Here is a 26,606-nt window from a genome sequence, read left to right as displayed (position 1 = left end):
AAGTGTTTGTGGATTAGGATTAGAAAAAGGATAAGTAAGGTGATACACACACACACACACACACACACACACACACACACACACACACACACACACACACCACATATACCAACAGTCAGTCTGGAGGATCATCATTTCACGTATGTCTACGGAATATGAGAGGAAAGTACTGCACCTAGCAAGACCCACATGGTCACATGGAAGTTGTGCAGACTCCACAAAGAAGGCATGTATTTATGTGGGAAATAAACTGGTGAAACATGCTTTGTGAGGCAGCACTGCTAACACTGTGCCACCAACATAAGAAACAATGCATGATGGCCATTTTTAGCAAAATTCATGGTCTGACAAAGTATTTGTATAGCATTCAGTAAGCATTTTTTCTGTACTGCATATCATATAAAAGCCAGGGAAGTTTTTTGCACCACATTATTAACTTTATTTATGTACTGAGGCATGAAAAGAGTTGACAAATAAAACCAAAAACTTACTCTGAGAAAAAAACAAGTATATTACTCCTTTAAATATAATATTGCATGTAAAAGGTTCCCCATTCATCAGCACTGACTGAAATCTTGAAATACATTCAAACATATTCAGGTAAATTCAGGAGAAACATTCTAATGTATAAAAGAATGCACATTATTTGTACATGTTTTCAAAAATGTGTATTAGGCCTGACTTGAAAGTAATAATAATATTTCTGATTCATCCACATAAGCATGCATGCCTCCCCACACACACATACATACACACACATTATATATAAAGATGTTTAATTACGCTTTGACACTTTCTTTTACAAGTTTAATTAAACTTAGTATATTAATGCCCAATAATAAATTCTCATATCTTGTTTATTTATTTATTATTATTTTTTGATAACTGAGTAGGTGATCTGGTCCAAAGAACTTTTTCAGCCATGACCCTGGCATAAAAATGCAATTGATGTAGAAAAATAAGCAGAATATTACAAGGAATAAAATAATAGTGGTACACCGGTATTTACAGAAAATTCAAATAATGAATGATAGTATTATACAGGAATTTAAGGAACAGAAAGACTAATTTGTTCAATAAACAGAAGCACATACATTTAATTTAATAATTCCAAGAGGGGCTGCAAGGCTGGTTAAGAGGAGACATGTATTTTTTCTGTATTATCCATTGTTTTTAAAGGATTTACATTCAGCTGAGTTATGAAGATCAGACAGAGCCTTTCTGTACTCTACTAGGGATTCTATACACCTTATCTCTGAAGGGAGTTTGTTCCATAGGGCTAGGTCTGATCTTCAGAAAGCACGTTCACTCATATTTGTTTTAAAAGGGGGCCTAGCAAGGGTGATGATATCTTCTTAGGAGTTTCAAAATGAACATGCTTGAACCCTACAGGGGACTAATCTTCTGAAAGGAAACAGTATTGCTTTTTTAGTATCTGAAATAACAAAGAGCCATTTAGATAGGTTGATCTTTGAGTAACTGGCAGCCATTTAAATGTATGCAATAGCAAGCAGTGGTGAGCATATGAACTAGCAAGCAATGCATATCTGAATATTTTATCAGTAATCTGTAAATCTGCATGTATTTTAGGTGGAAAGAAAAGTTAGAATGGGTAGCCCATATTCAAACCTGGGCAGTAGCACATTTTTGGCCAAAGCTAGTCTAGCTGTTGGAGAGAGCAGGTGAGAAGTCTTCTAGCAGAGCTTAAGTTGCGAAAGAACTTTATTAATGATTTTGCCAGTGTGATTAGAGAAGGTGAGAAAGGGATCAGTTGTGAGACCTAATTACTTATGCTCAGTGACAAAGGGGTATATCATTATCTTTATAGTCAGTGATAGTAATAGGTGGTAAACGGTGGGATTTGTGAGGTGTATAGAAAAGCATTACACCAGTTTTCCTGTGGATAACAAGAAGTTTATTACAATTGGCCCAATGCAAAGGCAGCTGAATACTTTGTAGCTGAGTGAGTATTTATTTATTTGCAATAGGAGAATAACATCTTTATATAGTATGATATTTAAAGAAGGAAGGAATGCAGGGTGATCACTTATGAACAGAGAGAATATGAGGGGTCCGAGCACTGTTGATTGAGGTACTCTTATATTAAGAGTGCCAAGGCTAGATAACTGGTTGTTGGAGTTTAACTGGAATGCTCTGTTCAGGAGAAAGCTTTCAAACAATTTAATAGTGTTTTGACCAAATATGGCCTTTACCAGTTTGTCAAGAAGTAGTTTGTGGTTAATTGTTTTGAATACTCTGGTCATGTCTACAAAAATATTTTCAGTGATAAGTCACTCATTAATATTGTTATATATGAAGCCTGTAGCAGTTAATGATTTGGTAGTTGTGCTGAAGGAGCTTCAAAAACTATGCTGATTGTCTGATAGGCATCTATAGATGCTTACATGTTTCTGTAACTGTTTACAAATTGTCTCAAAGATATTAGCAAAATGGCACTGGGTGGAAATAAGCCAGATGTCCTTATGGGACTTAGGGTGAGGATAATTTTGGTAGAGGGATGACGATGCTGTGTTTTGATTAGGATGGAAAAGTTCCAGTAGTGAGCAAACATTTTTTCTCAAACCATACTTTAACACTTTTTAAAAAAAAATATGTAACTGACTTACAAAGAACAAGTCAACTGATGAAATGCAGCAATACAATATAACGGGTTTATATTAAATAAACGAACGCTTCAAATGTCGAGTACAACATACTCGAACACTTTTAAGCGAACGTTTACGTAATCAACAGCTGTAAATATCGTAAATAGGAGTTTCAAAATGTTTTGTTTAGCCAGCACTAAAATACGTCACATCATGTAAACTACTTCAACCAAGAATTCCGTAAATAAAACTAAACACCAAAGTCTAACCATGAAACTATCGCAATACACTAACTTACATACTAACTGCAAAACGAAACACAAGTAAACATAACACAATGATCACTACAACACAGATATACATAACTAGCACTGCTGCTTCCGAAGGACGTGCAGTAACACAAAAGGAATTAAATACTGAACTACGTATTAAATGAACAGGTTATTACCATGGTTCAAAAGAGGTACAAAAGTACATTGCTTGTTGTAAATTGAAGGAAAGTGCCTGAATATGTTGAGTGCATCGCGTACATATTCATGTTTGTATTGCTTTCAGTTAGTGTAGCGTCCGACAGCACATGGGAGGAGGAGTTGGCCAAACAAAACTTTTCTACATTCTGAATTACGACATTTCGAGCTATCGATTAAATAAACATTTGCTTAAAAGTGTTCGAGTATGTCCTACTCGACATTTTAAGCGTTCGTTTATTTAATATAGACCCAATATAACAATGCTTAAAAATATCATACATCCATGCTAAAAATATTAGGGATGGAGTAAGTGAAAGACTGAATATGATGACTGATGGGACGTATTCACAGATACCTTAACTATTTATAATCTATGACTCATCTTTTACCGGATGAAGTATTTCAGATTCTGTGGCACATGACAGAATTAACCTAGTCAGATAAAGATGAGATAAAAGTGTATAAAAACAACAATTTTATCCATACAAGTGTTCCAGTTGCAGATATATTTATAAATAAAACCACTGAAAATGTTTAATTCTGCTTACCAGTTTGGCTTTATCAAAAGATAGTAAGGCCAAAGCTAAATATGTGTTCATTAATTAACTATGTTCACAATAAACTATTCTTTTCTCTAGAGGGGTGACTCCATTATTTGGCAACATTATCAGCACTTTTTGTAGAACAGGCTCTTTATTAAGAGGGATTATGGGGGTGTTAAATTAGTTTACTTTTCTTGGTATTTTAACTGATATTACTGTAAATTTACATCAAAATGGTTAATATTTCACTTAATGGAATAATGGAGAACATATTTATATTATCCAATAGTTTTACAAGAATGATTATTATTCCTTCTTTTCTGTCACCACATATTACATCAAGAAAACTGATATTAAATTAGAATACTTAAGTAAACATCACATTAATTATTTATTCACATATTCCTTAATTTCATATAGAAGCTCAAAACAATTATGCAAGTCCAACAAACATGTTAAGGACAGATTATAAAATTAGTAATGGGTGACCTAATTATATTTATACCTTTAAAATATTTTGATATACCCACTCTACCTCTGAAATAAATAACATAAATTGAGGCTTATCCTTCATTTTGTAATCTAACACATCAAAGTATTGTCTAATCTAAAAGGATCGCAAATAAATGCAAAGTGATACATGTAAAAAATATTAGTTTCCATATATATTTCACTGTTTTACCATCTTTCAGTTTGTAACAGTCCACAGTAAAATGGGGATTGATAGCAGAAAACTTCTACTTCTGCTAAATCATTGAAAAAAAATACAATTTCTTGATTCCTAATTATAAGTGCATCTTTCCTGTTTATTTCAAAATCAAACTACAATGCTCCCAAGTGATCCTTTTTAGGCATCTATCTATTAGCACATTATCAGATCATTAGCAACATGTGATGCAAAATAATAAAAATACCCAAGGAAGTATATTTTTCTTCGTTATCTTTAAGCAATCTTCCACAAACTTTAGAAATAACACGGACTATTCCACTGTTTATTTTTAAGAATCCAGAATTATCTTATTAACTGGTACAAATGGGACATATTTCTTTCTTGTTAGATAAGAACAGTCTTTTTTATGACTCATCAAGTTTTCTATAAAAACTAAATTTCTCCAAATCTTTTGGGTTTCTAATACCATGATGGGAATGGACCCCATTCCTAAGTCAAAGTATGATTAAGGTTCATGAAATTAGTATTGTTTCAAGCTTTGATTTCAGCCAGAAGTCAGCACCCACAATTTGCCCAGTAATGACTCCTTCTGCAATTTGTATGAAGTTACATGTACTGGTAACACACCGAAATACGATTGTATAAAACCCATTGCTCCTACTACTATTGGGACTGTCTGGGTATCTTTCTTCCACATTGCTCTTGTTTCTGCCTGCAAATCCTGATATTTTATGACTTTGTGTCTCTCTGTACACAAGACACTGTAGTCACTGGGTGTGGCAATTTCAATGATCAATGCTATTTTTGTCTTCTTTTCATGGACCACTATATCTGGTTTTCCAGCATCTATATTTTGAACTGTTGGTAATGGATGATCCTATGTGACATAAACTTCATCATTTTCTATGATGCTTTGTGGCTCATGTTTCTAGTGTTTTTCAGGCACTTCAATACCATAATGTTTGCACAATCCCCAGTGCAACAATCTTGCCACATTATTATGCCTTTCAGTATACAGTCCTTCTGCCATTAGTATGTCACAGCCAGCAACGAGGTGTCCGACTGTTTCCAAATTGGTTTTACAAAACCTACATTTGCCTGTTTCTCCCACATGTTCAATGGATTTTGTAAACCGTGTACGCAGCCCACTTTCTTGGGCTGTCAATATTAACCTTTCATCTCCTGGTTTGAATTTGCCTCTCTGCATTCGTTACTGATCAACACAAGGTTCTTCCAGAAGTTTTCTATACTTGCAACTATATTTATGCATTTTCCACATTTCATGCCTTCTCGTCTGGTTCTTCACCTTATATTCTTTATTTTGCATTTTTGGCACATTCAGTTGCCTGATTTTTATCTACTTCTGGTTTGATTTCCATTCTTACTTGATGTCGACATGTTTCTGCTAGATTAAGCAGAGAAGCCATTTTAGATTTATTCTTCTCATGTTTAAAAATTTTCACTATGTTTGGGTCTTGTGAGGCCAGCCGTGATTGCAGATCTATACATGTAATCAATTTCAAGGAGGCCCATCTCTCCTTTGGAACGGGGAATATATAATCTTGGTATGCACTGATTTTTATAAATCATTTGATGAACATGAAGCATCCTTCTTGTTTTCCTATCTAATCTATCCAGCACATTTTGGGGCCAGTCAATCACTTCAAAACTGTAAGTTAAGTAAGGAAGAGGAAATTGGTTTATAGCTTGGATTTTGTTCCTAGATGTCAGCAATGAGGTGCCCGACTGTTTCCAAATTGGTTTTACAAAACCTACATTTGTCTGTTTCTCCCACATGTTCAGTGGACTTTGTAAACCGTGTACGCAGCCCACTTTCTAGTGCTGTCAATATTAACCTTTCACCTCCTGGTTTGAATTTGCCTCTCCTTAACCATTCCTGCATTCGTTACTGATCAACATGAGGTTCTTCCAGAAGTTTTCTATACTTGCAACTATATTTATGTATTTTCCACATTTCATGCCTTCTCATCTGGTTCTTCACCTTATATTCTTTATTTTGTTTTTTTGGCACATTTAACACCAACACTTTAATTCTGGAAGCATTAGCATTGGTGTTAGAAAATAACATCTTTCTTAGCAATGGAACACACTATAGGCAGGTACAGGGTGTTGCCATGGGCACACCATGTGCCAACTCTTATGCTAACTTAGTGTTAGCCTTGTGGGAAGATAAATATATTTTTAAATGTGAACATTTGTGGAAGACTTCAATAATTTTTTATGCCAGATTTGTTGATGATATTTTTTGATGTGGGCACAGGGCAGTGATGAACTGTTAAATTTTGTTGATTACCTGGAGAAAACTCCAGATTTTCTTAGGTTTGCAGTAGAGCACAGCAATGAGACCATTACCTTCTTAGATGTCACGTTAAATAAAAATGTAACTGGCAAACTGGACACCACCCTGCATACAAAACAATGTTGGAGAAAGCATTATTTGAATGCACATAGTATGCATCCTAGGCATACTTTTCTTAATATTATGCAAGGCCAAGGATATAGAGTTTCTCGGCTGTGCACAGATAATAATGAGTTTCAAAAAGAAATTGATGTGTTAAATGAGCATCTTAAGGAAAAGGGGTATTCAAAGGAAAACTTAGAAAAAACTAAGAACAGCATAATATCCAGTAGGGAAGCCAGGGCTAGAACATGGTTTTCTGATAATAAAGAACAGCAGCGAGATAAGTTGAAGTCAGCCGATAAATATGACAAAAAAACCCAAGGTAATGCTACATTATAGTAATAATGTGTATGGCATATGTGACATTATTAAGCAAAACTGGAAGATACTAACAAGTGATAGTCACCTGAAAGATGTTTTAGATGAGAAACCTAGATTTACTTTCAAGCAAAATAGTAACATAAAAGATATGCTATGCATAGAACCTGGGTTAACAAATAAGAAGGCTAAAAATGTTTCCTCTGCACACATGAGAACAGGGACCTTTCCCTGCAGACATTGTAAAGCATGTTCAAATGTGAATGGTTTAAATTACTTTATACATCCTGTTACGAACAAAAAATATACATTTGAGCTTTATGCAGATTACCACACAGACAATGTAGTTTATTTGGCATGCTGTAAGTCCTGTCTGAGATTTTATGTTGGAAAAACTAATTGTAAGTTAAAAACAAGAATACTGCACCACTTGTCATCCATTAGACAGAAGGATAAACACAATGCATTACACCAGCATGTTTCTAGCTTTCCAGATCACACTTTTGTTTTTAGGGTTCTGCATGTTGCACAATTGAGAAAAGGGGGGTCATTGTTAATGATACAGAGTATGCAGAATTAAGATGGATCATGCAGTTGGCTGCTGATAACCCACCTGGGTTAAATAGTTCTGTGACTTTAAAACCAGCCCTAATGAAAAGGCAGGTCAAGTATAGAAAGTGACTGATTGTTTTTAAAAATAGTTTTAGTATTCAAAGACTGTCATGGTTATGTGAAGTTTGGCTGATGAAGGGTTTTTTAACCTGAAAGCGCTTATGTTTTATAATAAAAGATTACGGCCAGTTTGGACTCTGTTTCGTTTGTTTTTGCACCTTTCATAGGTTCATAGGTTCATAGGTTTATACTAGGCTATCTGCCCTAAGGCATTTATAAGCCTAGCTTATATGAAAAATACTGTGCCCATTAGTTTGTTGTGCCTCTGTCCAGCAGTGACCCAGAGATGATTCCATCCACAGGTCTAGATTTCTCTTGAACAGAGTCAGCGAGGTGCTCTGCCTCACATGGACCGGGATTTTATTCCACAGCATAGGAGTCTCTGAGTGATAAATCTATCCCTCCAGCACGTATTATTTATATCCGTAGGTTTGTTTAAGGCTTGCTCTAGTGGTTTTGGTGGATTTGGATTTTTGAGGTGGAGCATGTCCATTAATTCCGGGTTGGACATGGCCTTGTATGTCAGGCACATGTCACCTCTGAGCAGAATAGAGCTGGAGTTTCTTCAATCTGGCAGCATATGACAGATTTTGGAGTCCCCTTTCTTTTGGTGAGGAACTTTTGGGGTCTCTCCAATTGCTGCAGATGTCGGGTGAGATACATCCCGAATGGGCATTTGTACTTTCATCATTGGTCTGATAAGTGAAGAGTACAGGGAACAATGACCTCACTAGATCTGGATGTGAATCCTTCATGATCAGGTGGGCAATGTAGAAGGTCTTTCTAACCACTTTAGCAATGTGAGTGTCAAGGCCACTGTCAACCTGGGTCCCCAGGTCCCTGATAACCTCTTCTGTGCTTAGTGGATTGCCACCTATATGGTAGCTTGGGGTTACCTTGTTTTGTATGACTATACATTTTTGGCGTTTAACTTCAGGCCATGGCTCTGGCACCAGCTATCTGTTTCCGTGAGTCCCTTCTGAAGGATATCAGTGTCCGATGCACTTTCCACTATGGCGCCCAGTTTGCAGTCATCTGCCAACTTTCAGGCCAAGTTCTCCCATGTTGGCCTGTACTTTTGGGAAGTAGATGCCAAACAATACTGTGGGACACCACTTGTGACCGGCTTGGAGTCTGACACAGCGCCAGCAACTCTAACCCTGTGGGTTCTGTCCTTAAGCCAGTTTGCAACCCATCTTGTGACATATGGGTTTACATTTAAGCTGGTAGGTTTTTTACCCGAAAGGGGTATTGTGTTGCAAGGTCAAGGTAGGCTGTATGGACTGCCTTTCCCTCATCAATGGCCTTGGTGACTATTTCAAGAAGCTTCCACCAAGTTCAAAAGGCATGATCTTCCCTTGACAAAGCCAAACTGGGTCGGGTCCAATGTCTGCAAGTCCCCTATATCTTTGTTTATGAGCTCCATTATGATCCTCTCCATAGCTTTGCAGACTAGACTTGTTCACCTTTGTGGAGTGGGACCACAGTTGCCATCCTGTGGTAAGGCTGAGATTAAACAGCTGCCTTGGTTTAATTCCTCATCTCCGGGACACCATCCGGTCCCATTGATGCTGTGTTGAGATGTCCGGGAGGCTACACTCGGCTGGGATATAGTTCTCTCCTTTAGGGGAGAGGGGGTGAGTTTGCACTGAACCTGTCTGCCAGTATGTTGGCAATGTCTGTGGGTTCAGTGATTTTTGTATCATTTTGGACTAATTCTGAGCATATCTGTGAGTTTCCACCCAGGTTCCTAACATAGCTGAAAAAGGCCTTATGATTGTCCTTTGAATCCATGGCAATTTTCCTCTCAAAATTGGCCTTAGTTGATTTTATGCGTGCTGGTAATTTTTACTAATAATGATCAGGGGTGACTTCCCTTTTATGGATTTTGTTCTATCATGTAATAGCTTTCTCCTCTTATTGTAAAGTTTGTTAATGGCTGGGGTCCACCAGACTGGACGTTTGCCCTTTGTGGAAAGAGTCTTGGTTTTATTTGGGATTGCCTGATCCATGCAGTCCTGGAGGTGTTCATAGAAGGCATTTGTAAGGGCTTCCGCAGCTTGGTGGCTGCCTCTGACTCAGGGGCCTTGAAGGATACCACACCAGTCTTGAGTAGCGTGAAGTTTGCTTTAGAAGTTCTTCACTATGGTCTTTTTGTTTGGGGTGGATGTGGATTTCCAGTGAGATTAGTTTATGATCAGATCTCACCAATGAGGGATATACTTCCGGTGTGGAGCATTTTGTCCCCATGTTTGTGACAATGAGATCTAGTATATTTTCTCCTCTCGTGGGAACAGTGACTAGCTGTTCCATGGCATTTGAATTTATGAACTCCAGGAACCGTTGGGCTAGAAAGTTAGGGCTTGAGTAATGTTCCCAGTCTATATTCGGGTAGTTGAAGACTTGTGTGAGGTTAGGGTAAGGAAGAAAATAGAGAAAAGCTTTGCACCATTCCTAATAGCTGCCAGAAAGATGACCCATCTGAGTCAGATCTCACCCAGTGATGGGAATGAATGGGCTAATTGACTGAGAGAAGGTCTAATGGACAGAGCTATCAAGACAGACTGCAAAAAAAAAAGGAATGGAATAAAATGTCAAATTTACACAAACAGACGCTGGGATTGCAATATAACATGAAGATTCGGAGACAGTACTTCATTTCTTTCAAAGTACATGTTATGTTTATTTCAGTGTGTTTAGTGTTAGTAACATATATACAGGTTGATGATGACAATGTATGCCAGCCTAAAGCAAACACACTTGCAGGTGTCATAATAGATGCTGATATGGTGGAAAATATCCATGTGTTGCTTTTCTGTCATCCAAACAATTACTAAGAATGTATCTTTGCTATGGGCAATTCACACTCCTCTTACAATGTGATGCAATAATGAATATAGCAGTTCTAATGGACACTGAAAAATATTCTACCATTTTTGATTTTGAAAAAAAAATATGGATGGTAACAATTTGTGTTTGCACACATACTTTGAGAACCTTCACAGAAGCTGGTGAATTGTGAGCTAACAATATGACAGTGAACAATTAACATGATTAATAATTAACTGATTCATGATATACTAGATCATAACAGGGAATTATAAAAACATAGTTTGCAGTAGTAGAGAATGAATTGTTTTAATTTATGATTTTTGTAAACTTATATTTCTTGCAAGTAAAAATAATTAGAACAGCTATACTTCGATGCTCAAAAAAAAACAAAAAACACTATAGTCTGATGTTGAAAAAGTATCTATGGGGCTAAAGGGACTAAATTCAGACTGCTATGATGCCACTGTTATGTGACAGAAATTAGTCTAGAGTTTATGTAATGCTACATTTGCACGTCATGGATCCATACTGTAAAGTGGACAGAAATGCCAGATAAAATGGGAGTACCTGTTATGATATTCAGATATGCTTATCAAATGTGCTACATGTATACAGTATAGAAAATGCAATGCTTTCTGTCTTTGGAATAAAATATTATTCCCTAATTTGTGGACCGGGATGTTCTACTTTTACTAATTAACAAACGTGTTGTGGATACCCAGTTAAGTAGCATATTAAATATCCAGAAACTGCTCATTTTTTCCTTAATGATAAGGTGTTCGTTTGTTAAGAATATGTTGGCCTGAAGTTGTTCATTGTCATGACAGTAAAATTAAATCTGGGAAGAGATCCTTTAACAAAGCCTTCAGCAATTTACTTGAATCAATTAGTCTTTGTTCAATAAAGACCAACAAGTGTGTATTTTCAGGTTATTTTTTGAAGTTCTGGACAGAGTCAATAACTCATCAGAGTATGTTAATGCAGTTTTTAACATGTTCATCAAAGATCTATTATAGCTTATTTGAGATTCATTGTCTTAACCAATTAAATTATGAACCAAGCCATTTAGCATTCATGCTGCTGAGCTTACCCAAAATTATTTTATGGTGTGCAAACATGTGATTTCTTGTCATGTATTCAGTTGTGCTGAAAAGCCTTGATAAAGTGATACCTTCAGAGGTACCCTGTTATTAGAAGGTGGGAATGTTTTGTGTATGTTTATCAATTAAACAAGCATCTTTAATTGCATTTTTACTTCCAGTATCATGTGACTAATGAGACGCTACAGATGTCAATCAAATAAACAATTATATTTATTTTGCTTGACAAAGGCATTGTTCATAATATTTCCTATTCCATTAATTTACATATAGACTGTTCTTATAAGCTTAGGAGCAGACTCAAATATTGGCAAACTCTTCTTCCTCATAGCACCCCTAAAGATAAACCATTCAATGTATTCTTTCCACTTCCTCTTGTGAATAACTCATCTACTGGTTGTAACCCATAATGTAACAATAAATGTGAATATCTGAAAGTGCTGTTTACCAAATCACCAAAATTAAAGCTCACCTGTCTCTCATATCACTCAGGTTGAATAGTTCTATTTTTTTAAAAAACCTTATCTGTAAATCATGTTACCTAAACATCTCAGCTTTTAGGTAGACCTTTAATAAATCCTGCTCATATGAAGACCACACAAATACCGCACATTCATAGCTTATTACTGACAAAAAAAATTTACAATAGTAGAGAAACATTTGAGTTTTCTGATTTACTTCTTACTAAAAGCTGGTCCATTCATTTATTCAACTTTGCTGCAGATATTCTGCATGCAGTCTTTGAAGTTTAAGGTAATATCGAAATTCACAACTAACAATAAAATTAAATTAATTAATAAAATTCACAACCAACAAGCCACAGCTCCTATCTCTTCCCTCCCCTATACTCTTTAAACCTAAATACATGGCCCTCCCCACTCTTTCCCTGGATAATATATAACTATACTACACTGCTTTCTACAAATTTATTCTCTCCACACAATCATAACTTTCCTTCATTTGGAACTTAAAATATATCCTCCAAGTCTCTATCATTTCTCCTGCTAAAACCCCTTCTAACTGTATTTTACTTGCCATCAGCTAGCTACCCATTATGCTACTATTCCATACTCCTCTCTTAATTCTTCTCTTCCTATTCTCTGCCTATCACATCCTATCAGCATCAACTTTCTGCAGCCTACCCTTCCCTCACACTAAAATTATACACATCAAGCCTATTCAACACAACCAAAGTAGAACTATTCACATATAGATACATGCAAAAACTTTCTCCTCCTCTGATACCCTACAAACATGCCAACCTAATTAAACAAATACAAAAACCTGCTAACAACCTTAAAATCAACAATTAAGCTTAGTTACCCAAATCCCAAAACCAATCAACAAAAGACAGCCATTCCCCCTCCCCCAGAGACTAACATTAATATCAACTTTACCCGTATAAAACTCAACCTATTACTTCTTAATATGAACCTTAGGAACCTATCAAATAAAATTCACAAATTTCATCTATATCCCAGACATAGCTTTTTTAACTGAAACCTGGCTTAAACCTGCTTTAAGTAATTACAAGATTCTACCCTAAGCCTACAACAGCCATAGATTAGACAGATTAAATAAACGTGGTGGAGGAAAAGCTACAGTTTATAAGAAGACACTCAAATTAGAATATCTGGACCCAAACCCACTAAAACTAAATTACGTTAAGATGCCATTGACAAGACTTGAATTAAACCCCAACAAATTCATAATAATAATAGCAATGTACATCCCTCCTGGTAATAACCCTACCATAATAGAAGACTTCCTAAACTGGTCATCCACAACTGTCTCCTCAAACCATTGTTATGGTTGACTTCAACTTAGACTGGCTAACTTGCACCTCAGAAAATCCCACAAACTTCATAAACTTATATGGATTCTCCTAGCTTATAAATTCCCCAACTCGAGTAAACAAAAAAAAAAAACAACAGACACTCATACTGGACTGGACCTTAATCAATAAACCATTGTTTGCTAGTCAGTCAGGATGTCTCTGCGATAGCATAAGCAACCACCTACCCACCTATCTCCTCAGACAAAACTTATACCTCCCCAAAACTACTATATACAGGCAAATATGCAACAGAAAAAAACTTTTCTCCTGAAATTTTTATATCAGCCCTGCAACAGAGTGACTGGCATCCTCTATCATCACTCCTACTAGATGATGCAGTATCATTTTAATGATACTTTCCTGGACATATTAAACAGCCAAGCTCCTTTTAGAAGTATCACAATAAAAGCAAACTATGCTCCCTGGCTAACCAAAGAAACACAACTCCTTCTCAGAACCAGAGATAAAGTATGGGTGCAATATCAGTCAAACAAAAACCCATCCAAACTAAACTATTACTGGCAACTAAGAAGCAAATCTAAAAAAAAAAAACAGGTAAAAAAAATGACAAAAAATCCTTTTATATAGCAACCCAACAAAAATACTAAAACAACCCCCAAAAATTCTGGGCAACTATAAATCAGCTCCTACAGCCAGGCTAACCAAAGAAACAAAACTCCTTCTCAGAACCAGAGATAAAGTATGGGTACAATATCAGTCAAACAAAAACCCATCCAAACTAAACTATTACTGGCAACTAAGAAGCAAATCTAAAAAAACAGGTAAAAAAAATGACAAAAAATCCTTCTATATAGCAAACCAACAAAAATACTAGAACAACCCCCAAAAATTCTGGGCAACGATAAATCAGCTCCTACAGCCAGGCCAATCGGCCACCCCAACTTCCTCCATCAAAAATACATTGGACATTGAACTCAGTTCAATACTTACTTCAACTCCATACTAAACCTAGCCAAAACAAATAGCAATACACCACTAATAATCCCTTTTGAATCTAATGAAGCATCCAACAACTTCTCTTTTAAGCCCTTTCAAACTAGTACTATAAAAAGAATGCTCCACAAACTTAAACCTACCACCCTTGCTGTTGATAAACTACCCTCTGAATACCTTAAGTTAGCTGCTAACATCATAGCCTACCCAGTCTCTATATTAATCAACCACTCTATAACTGAGCACCAAGTTCCCAAAATCTTGAAAACATCCAACATAATACCCCTCCACAAAGGGAGAACCTGTACAGACCTTTCTAACTTCAGACCAATTGCAATCCTGTCACCTCTATCGACAATTTTGAAAAATGCATTCACTCTCAACTCATGAATCATACTTTCCAATAATCTTCTAACTAATACCCAACATGGCTTCTGACTCAAACACAGCACCACTACAGCTCTACTAAGTTTTACAAACACCATTAACCATCTGAGAAATAAAGGACAACTAGTCTCCTCAGTATTCCTAAACATGTTCAAAACCTTTGACACTGTTTCCCATCAGAAACTTCTACATGAACTCCTATCTTTAAAATTAAGCCATTCTGTCCTTCAATGGTTCCATATCTACCTGTCAGAATAACATAAAGCAGTAACATGGCAAAATTAATTCTCCCCTACATTATCTGTCACACTAGGTGTACCACAGGGCTCAATTCTATGTCCACTCTTGTTCAGTATCTTTACTAACAAGCTTCACTCTGCTACTGATCTAGCCTCAATCATACAATATGCTAATGACTCCACACTCATCTGTGCAGCCCCCTCACTCACAAAACTCCAAGAAAAAAAAACAGCTTTCATTCTCTGGAGTAGAATTGTGGCTTACTACCACTCAATCCTGAATCCTAATAAGACAAAACTAATAATCTTCTCAAATAACAAGCCTTTTGACCACAACTCGTCCTTCCTAATTTACTCAACTAATAACACCAAGATTGAGCCAGTATTGAACAGCAAGCTACTTGGCATCACAATCAATAATAACATGAAATTTGATAAGCATCTGTCAACTACAATAAAGAAAGTTCACACAAAAATAAGCTCACTCTACAGATTGAAACTATATCTTACTGACTTCACCAGACAATCTATTGCCAGAAATCACTTACTGTCTCCCCTCCTTTATGCCTCTGCCGTCTTCACTAACTTGAATAAAACTGATCTAGCTAACTAGATGCTGGCTATACCAAGATCGCTAGATTTGCTAGCAACTCCCCATATAGAGCACACCACTGTAATGCCTTACAACAATTAAATTGGCTGAAACTACACAACCTTCTTTCATTCACCCACCTTACAATAGCCCACAGCATAGTATATCAACCTGAAAAATGTCCAGCACTCCAAAACCTATGTCAACCCTAATCTAATATAAGGCAACTCAGATCTTCCGACAAGCTTCTGTTACAAGTTACACAAGCTAACAACTTCTATGGAGATTCAATCTACTCCAAACGTATCTCCAGGACATGGAATCTGCCCCCCCCCAACTTATACTAACTATAGCTAACCCCTAATAATTTAAATCACTGCTCAAGTCCCACCTATCTAAGTCCTGGCTTTGCTCTTGTTTAAAGCCCAGCTGACCACTGTCTCTACATTATACTTTCAAGTGCAATCCTTACAACTTATTTACTCTGACTAACATAAACCTTGTATCTCCTACCTCTACATTTAACTACTAACATGTACGCTTAACTATACCCTATATTCAGCACTCGCTATGTTTAGATAAATATTACTATATTTCATAACCTTGTTATGTTCCTCTAAACATTAATATGCTACTTTTGTTTATAACTGTGGCTATTTTTAACTCAAATAGCTAAGGATATTTTTCTTAACATGTTTTTTCTAAACATATGTTTATAATACTTATAATTGTATGTATTCTCTGTATTTTGTGGAGCTTTCCACCCTGGCCCTCCTCTGAAAATGGGTCTCCCACCCAGTTGGACTATCATGGTAAACAAACATAAAATAAATAAATATACAATGGTACTCACCAGTTCATTAGTTGTTTACTTACTTTAGAGTACAGTCACAAGTTTCACTGACATATTGCACCCACTTTCCTGAACTAATTATAGTATATTTAAAATGTAGGTCCAGACTCTTCTCTTATGTGTTATGGGGGGGGGGTCTATATTATTTCATCGAGCCAGCCACCCCTGCTAATTGTATATACCAACTCGGAGATGGCACTACAGTGGGGAAAGGGCAAATTTTCTGATCACTACCCGAATGCGATCTCAGTCAGAAGTTCTGTTCAACAAATGGCATTTTTGATGAAATGCCTTGCAACAAAGTGGGTGTTTGATGAAATAATAGGGACTCATATTATGGGATGCTATTCAGAACAGCCTGCAAGTGCATATTGATCTATAATATGGGCTTGACATCTTTGCTGTAACTTCTTGCCTCATACCTTTCATATCTAGTCTACTTTGTCCTAGAAGAGTCATGATACAACTTTAAGCTTTATTTACTTAGATGGAATAGATAAAGGCATCAGTGTTGATGGCAATGCACTCTTCTTCTTGAGGAGAGCTTACAATGCTTAACAGTGGTCATAAGGTCAGAAGGTTGTGCTGTTCAGCCTACCTTGATGACTAGAAAGCCTTTTCATCTGACAAAGCTGAATTAGACACTTTTTTCAGTGAAAGTAGTCATAATCAAGTTAGGTGTTCTTGCTATAGTTACTCACATTCCACACAACTAAATGCATGTATTTAACCCTGCTATGATATCAGATATTTCATCTTAAATGAATGACAATAATGCACTTGCTCCTGATCAACAACTTTTCTTAGATGCTAATCATACTCCCTAATAGTTTACACCTGTGGTGGCTGCCCCTTCTCTCTATCCTAGCTACAGTACTGCAATGAGCTCCCTAGGAGGTAAAGTGACCCAGAAAAGGATATATCCATCTGGAGCTGGATTTTTTTTTCATTGCTATATTAATTTTATGTTATCTCCTTGGTTCTGGAATCCCCCAAACCAGACATGAACTCATCTCTTGTCCAAACAAACTGGTTATGACCTGCTTAGAGATGCTGGGTCTCATCTTGCACCAGATTATTACTTCAGTTTGGGTTCAATGGCGTTTCCGTCATTGTTAAAGAGGACACCAGTTACTCCTAGTATTTAAAACGAGTTTGGATCCTGGAGGCCCAGTCATTTATCACAAATTGTTGAGCCTCATATTTATTAATGAGGTTCAGGTGAAGGTTGTGTACATGCAACTATATCATTAGTTTAAGGAACATAAAATTTTTGCTTAATTTCAGTCTGGACATTGGATTATATATGGTCCAAAGACAGCCCACCTTTGAACTCTGAATAACCTTCCAATGCACAGACAGCAGTGCAGATACTCACTGTTGGTCTTTTCTGGCTTCTCATCGGCTTCTGACCCAGCTGAGCACAATATCCTTCTGGAATACATAAAACACTGTTCAAGCATGCACTTAGATTGATTTATTTACTGGATACATGTCCATTTTCAGTAGAGGCCCGAGGAGAAAAGCTCCAAGCTTACACAATATTTAATATCACAAGTAATATAGAAACAACATTAAGAAAGTGTATAAAGTGCTTCTACTTTCTACCCTGTATCAAGGCAGGATACATACAAATTAAATGTGCAATAAAATTTAAATGTTCAGTAGCAAACACTTTGATCCTGTAAAGAGCAAGACTAACAATGTTTGTCTAAACACTTCCCTTCCCAAAAATTTATGAAAGATAGAGCACATCATGACTCCATATATGAATATTGATATTCTATTAAAAATGAAAAAAAGGCAGTGCTCTTAAACACATACAAAAGTTGATATTTTATATTCCTTTCGATTTCATATTTTGCAAAATATTACCTCTTCATTAAGGGGGGAAAATGTCAATAACGTGAGAGAAACTAAGGCATATTGCTGGCAGAGTAAGTTAGATGCTATGATTTATCCATGTCTTAATGCTATGATGATAGCCAGAGACTTGAAACATTAATTCACTTGTTGGTTAACTTTTTCACCACCAGTTGTTTTTTTTTGTTAAGTGATTTAGTTACATAAGATTTATTCAGATGTAGGGTATCCACATTCTGATGAAGTGTATAGCACAAATACATTGTGTTTACAGCGTAACACATTTTTTAACATTTCATTTTTTTAATCAGCAGATCCTTCAGAAGGGAAATGAGAGACGAGCTTATTATCAACTCAATGAAAAATAATGAAGAGGTTATACGACTATATTAGTCAAGCTAAAAGGATATGAATGCAAAGATAATTACATTCTCTGTCCAAGATAAAATAGTCATAACCCTGATGAAATAGAGGAACTATTTACAGATTATTTTGAGTCACTCAGCTATGTTAAAAACACAGTTGAGTATTTTAACTAATCACTTTGTCTCACATCAGTGAGTAAGCCATATTTAAAATACAGGTGATACTTGTTCACGTACTGAGGAAGAACTATTAAAAGCTACATCATAATTATAAAATGATGTAATATTGAGGGTGAAAGGAAATGCAAATTACAAAATAAAACACATTGATAGAAAATTAATGCAGCTACTTCTCATTCTGTCACTGACAACTTAGAATAGACATAATGCCCCAGGAATGGGAAATAGGAGAGATTACCCCAGAATGCATGAATATAGACAACAGGAAGCCCTTCAAAAATGACCTGCCTATAATACTGTTTAATTCCACTTGAAAATAACTTGAAAGACTTAAGTCAAAAGATTAAATGCTGAACTTGAGGAACTACAGTATTTTGACACTTCCAGTTTGTCTATAAGAATGGCAGGTCAACTATGATTTGAAAGCACCAATTTATGACAAACATTTAGGAGACTGCAGGATGAAACACTTTATATGGATTTTTGTAGTATTTTATATTAATGACCTTTGTAAATTATTCTTGCAGTTGACTGATAAAAGCTTTAATGCTTCCACAGTGAAATGGATTTACACTAGGCTAACCAAAAGAGATGGCATGTTAAAATAAATAACACAATTGGTATAGATCCATCAACTATAGCAAAAAAGTCCCAGGGCTATGGTTTCTGGCCATTTGTTTTAGCCATCTATGCATGAGACTTGGATTTGCCATCTGTGCTCTTCTATGTTGCCTATCTAGATTATATCAAAGCATGTTTTATTGTGTTTTCTGCAAAGTATACTGACATATTTCAGCAGACCTCTGCTGTCCATTTCAGATTGTACAATGAAAGAATGTAATCACCCTAATTTAAAGAAGATATACATATAATTATATACAGTAAAAAGACATTAGCATTTCATAATTATATAAATAACATAAGCATGAAAAAAAATGAAGGCTGGATTCATAAAGATTACCATAGTGTAAACTTTCTGAATGAACAGACTGCACAAGCATTGTGGTATGGCTTTCTTGAAATCAGAACGTGTACACTTTATAGTTTCAAAGTGAATACTAGGCTAACTGCCTTGAAGGGCTATTTTAGGCCTAGCCAATAACCTGATTTCAGACTCAAATCCTGTACTTTGTGTCTATGAGGTGAATACCTTAACCATTATGCCAAACCCATGAATTTGGCCTCAAGTGTTTCAAAGATCTTAGAATTTCTATAAAAAGTAAACAGTAAACTTAGAAATCTTAAAAATCTTTTAGATGAAATATGGACAAAAGATTGGTATCTATGTTGTCACAAAATAACCCGTCTGTTAGTCAGACGTATATTAGAATATGGTTCCATGCTGTTGAGCCTTTCTAGAAAAATGTATTATGAAAGAATGGAATGCAGACAAAGATGCTTTACTAAGAGAATGTCATCTGCCAGGGATATAAGTTATAAGAGCAGATTAAAAGTTCCAAAACCATTATTTTGTGCATTATACTCCACATAGAGATTTGATATTGTTTTATAAATGTGGTTAAGATGGCTTTCTTAATAAATGCATCACACTTAAAAGAATGAAAGTGACTGGTTAGAAGTATAAAAATGAAACTACAGAACAGTTTTTTAACAAATAAACTGAAATGTTGAAACAATGGAGTAAAAAAGTTGTTGGAATAGTATAACATTAAAAGGCAATGTTGACGGTTTTAAGACAACACTGGAATTATTCACGGATGATAATAAATATCACTGGCAAACAATGCAATGGGGACAGGAATCTCAAGTATTTTCTTATTCAAATCCTGAACTATATACTAAATAATTTACTATGAAACATAGCCCTTCATCAGTCAAGATGTAAGACATCACAAATAAAATATTTGAAAATGTAAGCCTGATAAATTACAACCGAAAGTCCTGCAAAACAATGCAAAACTGATTTTGCAACTTCACTATACCCCCAATGGACCCACATCTCCGTGTACGTGTGTGTGTGTGTGAGAGTGTGTGTGTGTGTGTGTGTGTGTGTGTGTGTGTGTGTGTGTGTATAGACACACACACACACACATATATATATATATATATATATATATGCGTACATTTATATGTGAGTGTGTGTACATATATAATATTTCCATTGCCCCACAAATTCAGAAAAAATGCACATTCCCCATTCTCCAAGGCATACAACTTTACAGTGAAATAGAATATCTGCAATAAAGCAGGTTCCTTCATACTGCTGAGATGCTGAGAACATGAAGGCACAATCTTATAAAAAATGGTATGGCAAGATTTGCCAAAGAAGTGCACAATAAACAGAATTGCTCCCATACCAAAACATATCCCATAGTTTTGGACAGTGGGTTCCTATTAGATGACCGAAAATGCATTCTTTCCAATGCGTCTTGGTCAAACTTGTAAAGACGAAAAGGCAAAATGACGAAGAGGCATATAAGCAAATTCTTTGCCTGGGAAAGAAATCTCTTGGCCGCGTCTGTTACTTTGCCGTTTTCATCACTGTAGTGCGATCTTGGAGTTGGTATATTTAAGTAGAGGGGTGTGGGGGGCACAGTCCCCACTTTATGTTATGTTTTAAGTGTTTTTTTGTTTTTCTTGGAACAGTGATTTTTTTTCCCTTGGAAAAAAAATCGCTATTCTAAGCATTCAAGTTTGAAAGCTTTCATTTACATGGGGTCGATAAATCATCATTCACTTTTCTAAGCATTTGATGATTTAATATAGACCCTGGACAGTACAGAATTGAAGCTAACTAACAAGAAATTGTATGCAGCATCCTTACAACCACAATAAAAACACTGGGACAGGCTTAAAAACTTTACTACTCAAGAGCATCTTGCTATTCAGACAGAGACAGAAATTATTCATTAAATATTGAACAAATATAAGATCATATTTCTAGAACTAACATTAAATTGGATCTGTGAAACCTAAATACTTAGGCTAAGATTCAAAAAGAGTTACCAACAATGCTAAGCCCAAATACAGGAAGAAAACCACTGGTGGTAGCTCTCCCTGTATCAGAAATAGGTCCATTACTGTGACTCTATACAGTTGGTAGACTCACCAAGGTGAACTGCGTCCATGACCATGTTAAATGCTAATTTGATTGAAAAGACCATTTAAACTATTCACATGAATGTAAAAACACTAACTGTCATTGGCATTGACTGCCAGTATAGGTTTTTGCTTGTTTTCTGCATTCTGCTTTTAGATTGTTAGCATATTACTTATAGGCAATATTTTAAGAGGTATGGAATTTCTAGTTTTCAGTTTTATATACAGTTGTTTCTTGGCCATAAATTGATGCTATCTTTTTTATCCATTTGTATACCTGTAAGAACAACCTTTGCTTCATTTTGCTTTAAGTTGGATGTCAATGAGCATGCATTTCAATATTACCTGTTAAAATTCCGTCAAACATTGTCTAAGCAGTTTCTCCTGAAGATAGATTATACAGAATTTTGCGACTAGGGTATAAGTGCAGAGGACAGAAGTATGGATGCCACTTTTATGAAGCAGGTCACGTGGAATGGGATTTACAGGAAACTGATTGATGTTTGGTTTCCCTGTACAGCAAAGCCCTTACAGCACACATAAAAATATTTGCTCCTGCAACTCCCTTGCTTACTATAACAATCCATGGGGTCACTGTGTCCTACAGAAAAGAGAATGTCTCCTTTGCTGTATAGCCTCTATTCTTGAATTTATACATTCTTTTTCACAGTTGTCCAACTGATAAGCATTTTACTCAAAATATTTAAGTCAGTTTCTACAGCTGAACACAAGGCTTTATAATCAGCACAAGCAGAAGTGCCAGGTAATTATGTCCTTTTCTATTTTTCTTGGCACTCCCGCTTGATTAATGTGCCCATAAAAATGAATAAATTAATATAATTCATTACTGCTTAAAGTATTTATAATAAATATTCATTCTATATTATTTCAAACATTTATTAAATCTTTTAACTCTAGCTATACTCTTATTAAGTTGGTTGGAGAACTGACTTTTATTTCAGTATGGAAAAAAATCTTACTGTTTCCTTTATCAAATGAAAAAATAATGCTATATTCACTATTCAGTTTGTAAATACAAGAAGGTCTTAAAGTACTGCATCTAGCATTAACAATGTAGCAGAGCCAGACTAAGGGTTCATGCTCTCTGAAATCTAAAGAAGACTATTTAACGAAGTTTTTAGTTCATAAAAATTTTCACATCAGTTTTGCATTCTAGTGTTTTGGTAAGTGGACCAGCAAGCCATTTCTACTTGTTTTTGAAACTGTGTTACTCTACATTTATGAAATTATAATTATCTTTCTTAAAATGCTTAGATTTCTCTTCTTAAATTGTGCACAGTACCGCAGTGTGCTAATAACTGACAACACACTTATCATGTTCTCATGCATGTTATATATTCCCTATGAAGCACTGCTGCTGTAATAACATTATTATGTCATTGCACATATACATCAGAGATAATCTGTAGCTGATGATGAAGTACAGTTTTGAATATGTGTATTTATTTTGGGTTTCATTGACTAGGTTAGCCCCAAAAAGTCTCTATCTATTCTCAAGAGAAACCCAATGTGATATTCATACTGACTATAAGAAATTTAGCCAGGGCACTTGTTAACTTCCCTACTTTTTTTCACTGCAAGGAGGACTGCTACAGTGTTGAGGAGAGAAAGAGAGAGAGAGAGAGAGAGAGATTCAGAATAAAAGAGAAGAGAGAGAAAATGCTGACAGTGAAATAAAGCAAGAATATACAGAAAGCATTGTGATTACAGATCATGAGGAAAATCGGGTTACAACATTTCAAGAAGGAGGTTTAGGTACAGAGGTCTTGGTGAATTTAATGAACCAGTGTGATCCAGAAAACAGTGATGCTGTAAAATAGAATGACTTGGTGGAAAGAGTGTTTGCAGAGGGATCACAGGAAAGTAATACTGTGGAATCAGCAAGGAAAGTCAGTAAGATGGGTCTGAGAAATTCACTATCTAGTACATGTTCCGCTAGTGGAGAAATTATAAGTTATGTACTCACCATAACTAGGCATGTTGTCATGTTCATTCTTATGCACTTATGGGTTATGGATCCGATACTTGGATTTGACTCGGATGCATATTTCTGACTTTAGATCCAGCTCTCAAGCTCCTTCCTATACCCATAATGACCTACTCCATCCCAATTGTCTCAGATCAAGTTTGCTGTCCTATTTCCCAATAATAGAAAGGAAAAGATATTGTCATATAGAAAAAGGCAGGGCTTAAACTTGGAACTGTAAGTTCCAAATCCAGTCTAATAGGTCCTTCCAGAAGGAAAAGGATGAAGGATGGATGGGAGGGGAGTTGAGGAAGAATGAAAATGGACAACACACTGGCCTCCTCTTTAAAAAGAGTTGTCAATAAAAGAAGAATAGCAGGAGGTGGTGCAGAAAAGGGGTCAATGTCCTTGTCAGAAGCCCAAACAGAAAACCCTTTTCGTTTGCTTCTATAGACTTTTTTTGGTAGAATGTTTTTGAGAAGCCAGCATAATGTCACGAACTGTGAAGGAAAGCATGGACTCTCTAACTATTACTGGAAGTGGAGAAACCATGTGGTCAATCTGTGGGCATGATGACTGGGGTGTTGAATCCCTGATGGGTGAGAAACGAGATCCCAAGTAGGCTCCAGTATCCATGGAGGATAATAAAAATAAGACCGTAAAAAGGGGAAGCACACTTGTTAAGGCCAGAAGGGGCAATGAAAATTGCTGAGCTCTACAGTCTGCTTGCTTTCTGTAAGAACTTTGGAATTAGGGGAAGGGGAGGGTAAGCATAAAGGGGACCTTGGGCCAAGACTGAAACAGGTGTCTTTCGGTGACTCCCCATGCGGGGGGATCAGAGCAAAGTATTTGCTGTATTTGTTGAGGGAGGTGACAAAGAGGCTAAAGCAAGGTTGTCCCAATGCCTGAAGATCATATTCACTACCATTTGATTGACAGACCATATGTGAGGCATCAGAATGGATCTGTTTAGTTTGTCTGCCAGCAAGTTGGTTTTCCACAGGATGTGTGTCACAATAAGAAAACGGTCCAATAATATAGTCCATTCCCACACGCTAATGAACTCTCTGCACAGGGGGTAAGATCAAGTTCCTCCTTGCTTGTTGATGTACCAGACTACAGACATTCAGTCCATCTGAACTGCAATAGTCCCGAATGGAAGAGCATCTTGGAATGTCTACAACACTAGAAGGATTGCTCTCATCTCTAGGACACTGATATGCAATTTGGTCTCATGGGGGGAACCACATGCCTTGGACCGTTCTTCACAAGAAATGCCCCCCATCCCAACTGATAAGTATCCGTGTTGACTGTGGTGATTGGATGTGGAAGAATGAATGGACTGTCCACAGCAAGATCACTGGATTAAATCCACCAACAAATGTGTCACTTGCAAATTGTGGTGAGCTTTGCTTGAAATTACAGGGATTGATGTAAAATGGACCACTGTGCAGCTAACGTTAATTGAATAATTTGCATAAAGAGGCATGCAAGAGGGAACAGTATTATGGTAGCTGCCATGGACCCAAGAGCGTGAAGCACTAATCTTGCTGAAGGAGAAGGATGAGAAAGGATAGCCTGTATCTGATTTTTGATAGAGATAATGCAGTGGAGAGGTAAAGAGTAGTAGTGTTTTAAACCATCCCAATGAAACTGAGGCTCTGAGTAGGGGCATGTTTTGATTTGGCAAGATTTATGGAAATGCCCAAGGCATTGCAAGTTTAGAGCAAATAGTCCCTAGCATTCTGCAATTGATGCTTAGAGGGGGTGGTGAGGAGCCAGTCATTCAGATATGGAAACACCTGGAATCCTTGCTCTCTCAAGTGAGCTACCAATACTGCCATGCATTTGGTAAACACCCTGGGGCTGTAGTGAGTCCAAAGGGCAGAGCTCTGAATTGGTAATGATGGTCTCCCAGCTGAAAGCAAAGTTATCTTCTGGATCGTCTGTCTATTTTTATGAGATAGCATCCTGAAGCTCTATCAAGCACATCCAATTGGCCTTGTGCAGAAAGGGCAGAATGGACTGAACCGTGACCATTCAGAACTTTGCTTTATTTTCAAATTGATTTAATCTGCTTAGATCCAAAATGGGTCTGAGGTCCCTGTTTTCTTTGGCACTAAAAAGAAGTATTAGTAAGTTCCAAATCATATCTGGTTGGGTGGGATCTTCTGGTTGACTCTTTTTTTCTAGCAGCCTTTTTATCTCTTGTGCTGCTTCCTTTCTCTGACTGGATGGAACATCAAGAAGTTTCCTCGTTTGATGAGGAGGAAAAAGGGAAAAGGGTATGTAGTAATTTCTGGATATTATTCTGAGCACCTATGAATTTGTTGTAGTGTCTGTCCGGGCATCTAGGTTCAAAGAAAAATGACCCCTGACTGCCTCCAGAGCAGGTCAGTTGGGCAGCACTTCAGGAGTGCTGATAAGGCCTGTCTGAAAAGCAATCACTAAAGCCCTGGTTCTGCAGGCCTCCTATGCCTCTAGGCCAATGTCTCCCATTAAAATTTCTTCCACTGCCTCTGGAGGAATTATCCCCATGTGAATCCTGGAAAGGTCCCTGAGATTTACATAACCACATCTTATTACCACCTCTTTGGTTTCTAGAAAAAGTCTGTTGAGGGGAAGAGAACTTGATCCCTATGGCAGACAGGGTCATT

At 36.6% G+C, this 26,606-nt stretch overlaps 1 protein-coding gene across 1 annotated transcript in view; it reads right to left on the bottom strand.

The window, feature by feature from the left end:
- The window catches only part of KCNC3 (potassium voltage-gated channel subfamily C member 3), a 1,369,778-nt gene that overhangs the window by 531,953 nt on the left and 811,219 nt on the right, over window positions 1-26,606 (bottom strand). The gene's annotated exons all lie outside the window — the stretch shown is intronic.

Source organism: Protopterus annectens, chromosome 17.part0 (assembly GCF_019279795.1).
Source record: "Protopterus annectens isolate FY-2018-M chromosome 17.part0, PAN1.0, whole genome shotgun sequence".
Taxonomy (NCBI): Eukaryota; Metazoa; Chordata; order Ceratodontiformes; family Protopteridae; genus Protopterus; species Protopterus annectens.
Note: the sequence above shows the minus strand (reverse complement) of the source record. Positions and strands in the feature narration are given on the sequence as shown.